Genomic DNA, 5,135 nt, shown 5'->3' with positions numbered 1-5,135 from the left:
GGACAGATTGCAGTATGTCAGACTGGCCAAATGGGGTGAGACATCTGCTGGGATATTCTGGCAGGACCACGAAATCCATTAATTTGCGTTCAGTTTGGAGTATAGTGCACATCTGTTTAGGCAATACAGCTGCAGTACGAGACAGTGGTTAACATCAGCCTGGAATTCTAGTTTGTGTATACGGTGAAGCGTGTCTGGTTTAAACTATTAAAACCTAGGAGTCTCAGTTTGGACTCATACTCCTAGCAAGGAGGTTTTAGAGGAGATTGCCTGTCCCTTTTAAGATGCATTACATCAGCTTCTGCACGAAGCATGATGCCTGGCGTCCCTTAGCAGAGAAGTGCTGGAACACGGCAGGTGTTTTCACTCACCACTGTGTTTCTGGCTGTAGCTCTGGTGTGTTGGCAGCCCACTGGATTGACACTCGAATTATCGTTGGCATTTAGGTTAACACACCCTTCGTAAGGATAGAGGAAATTCACATCTTGATATTTGTCCATAACAAGGTCTTCCACAGAACCAACAGTTCCAACAAAAGTGCAGTGTGCTGCCTTCAGAAAACAGTCTGGAAAATAGATCAGTATTTGCATTAAGATCCTGATGTGTGGGTTTTTCAGAGCACCTCTTTGAGCTAGTTGTGGTACTGGAACAAATTGTGCGGGGTCAGGCATGGTGTTGCCATACGTGTTGTTTGTGGATGGGTAGATAGACGTAAAAGGAGAATGAGAGATTGCTGTGACTAAAGGTTTAGAAGGCAGATAAACCAAACCAGTTTTAAACTGGCTTTAAACTTTATAATAACAAAACATGTTGCCAGTGGCTAGTTCTTACTTATTCCTAGTCATCACCCCTGCGTATTTGCAGCAACTGTTGTGTAACAATCTCATTATAAATTAATGGTGAGCACACACTCCCTCAGAGGTGGTGCCGTGTGTGGCTTTAGCACCGATAGCTATGGTCCTGCATGGTGAGCCGTTCAAGGCGGTCGCAGGTGTCTTGTCTCATTGCTTAGCGGTTTTATTCTTCCTTTTCAGCTTTTGCTGCTATAGAAAGGAAGCAGATTTTTCCCAAGTCTCAGGGTTGCTCCTCATCAGTGACTAATAACTGACCATCACTAAGTTGCATACAGTTCTGGGGCCTCTACTTTCAACCTGTGCCTGTATTGTCAAGGCCTTTGTTCTTGTATCTAAGCTATATGCCATAACAAGAGGCACCTGGTACCCAGCTGTAGCTCACACAACAAGTTCTCCTAATAATTTCTCAAACATAAGAGGCCAGGATGTGGGCCTTGCACATTTGGCATAGGAACGCAGTTGGCGTAAGGCCTGAGACCTGTTCCTGGCAGTAGCAATACTTTTTACTGAGCCACTTGGTACAAAAATGCATATATACGTTGTTTCCGAGTCACACTGTATAAGTTTGCTTATTTTTGAGTTCATAGCAACCTAGTAATTAAATACTACTCATTCTGCTGCTGCTTTTCTGGGTGCAACGGCTTCTGCTCTGGCTACAGCCAATTAAGGGTTTATAACTGTGGATCTGGAGTTGAACAGTGGATTCAACTGACGGGCAGTCGAGTCCTGACTCTCCTGAGGATAGAGCTGTCCCAAGTCTACCCTGAGTAAGTACATTAGTTATATGGGTACAAACTGGGCGGAGAGCATCAAGCTTTGGTTATGTACATAATTATAAAGAGACTTTGCTTTGTCTCTTGTAGATGATTAATTCTTCATTTTAAAAAGTGAAGACATGGGTATGTGTCACCGAAGTCTGTTCACATGAAGATTAACTATGCTCTATTTTAAGCATTTAAAAAAATTAAAAGTAAAGGCTTAAAATGCTGAGAAATGTGTTGTACAGATCACTTTAGCATAATCCTTTAGCACTTCCTCATATAATTCTAAATAGCACAAGGAGTTTTTTTGTTGTGATGACATAGGCGTGGTAATGTTATCCTCTGTAACTAGTGACTGGACCAGCTGTTGAGCAGCATTTTATTAAACATAGAACAGAAAAAATGTGTTTTTAATGAAGCTGTTTGAAATACTAAATGTACTAAGACTCTTAAAATTCTTACGCCTTGTAAATGGGCATAAGGTTAGACCTTTTCCAGAGAAATATGCTAATCAGTTTTGTTAAGGGTAGAGGTGGTTGATTTAAACTGCAGTACATTTATCACAAACTGGTCTGTTTAAAAAAAACCAACACAAAACACCAGTGTCTTGGTTCAGTTATGATGAGATTTTGGCTGGTTAGAGTTTAATTTGAGGGAGAACATAACAAAGCTGTTCTTTATTAAAGGTTTTCTTGCCTTGTGTGTCTTTTAACTTTCACCGTGTTCCACATTTGGTGTTTGATTTTGGTACATTAGCCACTCTCAGTAAATCAGGAAGAATTATCTCTCTAATGTCTTCACAAACAACTTTACGAGTATGACATACCCAGTTTCTAGGGGAGTGCTGGAATTATTTCAAGAGTCGTCTTGATGACCTTTTTCTAAAGCTTAAAGAAGGGGGGGAGGGGGGAGAAGAACAAGAAAAAAGGTGTATTGTTCAGTATAGAGGCACACACAAATATGTATTTCCATGTCCTCTTTAGATATGATTCCCATTGTACATTTTGGAACCGAGGCTAGGAAAAGGCCTTAATAGTTGGAACAGTAAGGCAAGGGGGAGAATAAGTGAGATACACTGTGACCTTAAGTTGGGAGTGGGTTACTTGGTATGGGCAGACATAACTGGTCAGCAGGCACAGTCAAATTCCATGAGTGATTACAGTAGACAAATATGTGTTTATTGCTTTTTATTGCTTCAACTGTTGCTTACTTCAGTTATTACTTTCCTGGTAAACAGAAATACCACTGAGACATTTCTATGCTCTTGTCTTCATGCATCCCCATAATCCCTTGATATCTTCTGACTGCTGTCCACTTAGATACCAAATGATGAGTTGTCATAGGAATGTGGTAATCATTAACCGTGGAACAGCTGCATTGATGTCCTTGATGTTTGTCAGACCTAGGATTAAACGTGTACCAAAGTTGGTGTGGATGTGCTTCCAGCCACAGAAGTGTTCAGAAGGACAAGGTTCTTCTGTGCTCTTAATTAATTAAGTACACGTTGGGCATTGATCAATTGCTTAAACAGGAGTAAAAATAGGGCTGGTTTGTGGTGGTTGGGGGCAGGGGGGTTGTTGTTGTTTTGGGCTTGTTTTTTTTTTTTTTTGTTTCCTTTTGGCACTTGAAGTAGTGGGGGACATTCTTCCATCTGTTTTCCATCTTCCATCTGTCAGCGATTTTTAATCCTTTCTTATGACAAAACTTTAATATTTCCTGTCTAACATCTTACACTTTCTGAGTGGATTTAGGGCTTTTTATTCTGTTGATAAACAGAATAGAAAAGTCAACAGCCTTAAGTAGATCATTCTCATAAATTGCACCAGTTTTTGTAATCATCCTTGTTTCTGCTCTAGAAGATTGTGAAATACTTGGCTTTTTCTTTATTACTGTTTTTAATGTTAATTATGTTCTGTGGGTTTTTTCCTGAAACAACGAGTCATTAAAAATCTTCACAGTTGTCTGTTAAAACGTGGTGGTGATAGGTTTACTTTCTTGTTCAGGGTTTTCCACTTCGCAAACAACTGATAATTGGGGAAGAAATACTGACTGTTAGATCAACAGATCTTACTGCTGTAGACGACGCTGTCAATTCTTACTTGGAATTAAGTCACTGAGGAATTTCAGATTTCTTTTTAAAGTTGTGATGTTGTTCTATATTACTGAATTTTATATATTTTATCACACCACACATTGCAAGAGAATAGTAAAACATACAGTTTTTAATGGTATTGCAATACTCCACTTTTTACTTGGCCCAAAAGTGTCCCAAAGCTATACTTAAGTAAGCTGAAAGAACTGAAACTTCCCTCTGCCATTTCTTCGAAAATTAACGGAGATTTACAGAGAACAGCATTAAACAGGGTCCTTCATTTTCTCTGTTGAGACCATTAATTTTCTTTATTGAGATATTTTAAGTGTGGAAAAAGTCAGCTTGAGGGCTTTAAAGTCTTTTTCACTGTACTCACAATTGACTTTTCTGCACCGTTCCTCTTTAAGGAATGGCTACAAATTGCCTTTAGTGACCTGCATGCATGGTACAGTCGCTGCCTCGACGGCTTCTCTTTTGCTGTGTAACACACACTCACTTTTACAATCGATAATGGTAATGCTAAATGTGCACACAATTCATGTTGGAAGATAAGCGGTCCCAAGATATTTCTGTCCCTCCACAAACCTGCTGGTTCAAGTGGCAGCAGAAGATCTGAAGGGAATTTTAGCAAACAGTGAGCTCTGCTAGCAGGCTACTGTGTAATTATCTCATTAACAGAGGGTAACATCTGTGTTAGCTGTGCAAGTGCAGAATGGAAGGGAACATTATGTTCTCTAATCCTGTCTCGGAGGGTTACGAACTTAAAAAGATAACATTTTACCAAATGTGTTTTTTAACGTGATAGGTTACACTTAATTACCTTTTAATTACCTTTCTTCTCACTGCGTTTTATGCTAAGGACCCTGCCTCTAGCCCTCATCACAGAGCTTTTCTTGCCTTTTGGATTGTTTATGCCGAGTTTTATCTTTGATTTTACCATGAAAAGATGGTCCTACGTGTCTTGACGGCCATTATTACAAATCTTTTTCCCTAGTGTGTGAAGACCTCTGTGAATATTAATTTTATATACAAAGAACATGTTGTAGCATTCTGAAGTATGTGTTCTGAATATAGTTGCAAAGAACAAACACACTGAACTGTGTTTTATGAATAAGAAGTAACTGTACATGGTAGAGGCCACACAGGAGCAAGTGGAGATTATTCCAGCCTTCTGACTGCTTGCAGTGTAAGCGGGGAGAGTGTATTGGCTTAAATAATGTAGATTTCTTCTTTCCTCTTGACCCCTGAGGGAGTCTGATTTCCTGATCACCTCTCTAGCAATATGCCATCGCTCTTGCCAGGAACTCCGAGCAGGCTCACTGCCAGCTAAAATTACTTCTTTTCTGAGAATAGAATTATGTTGAGAATTGTTTTAAATTGCTGGACTGGCAACATCATAGATTTTTGTGTATGCACACAAAAACCAAA

The sequence above is a fragment of the Buceros rhinoceros genome, unplaced genomic scaffold (genome assembly GCF_000710305.1).
Source record: "Buceros rhinoceros silvestris isolate BGI_N320 unplaced genomic scaffold, ASM71030v1 scaffold817, whole genome shotgun sequence".
NCBI classification, from domain to species: domain Eukaryota; kingdom Metazoa; phylum Chordata; class Aves; order Bucerotiformes; family Bucerotidae; genus Buceros; species Buceros rhinoceros.
Note: the sequence above shows the minus strand (reverse complement) of the source record.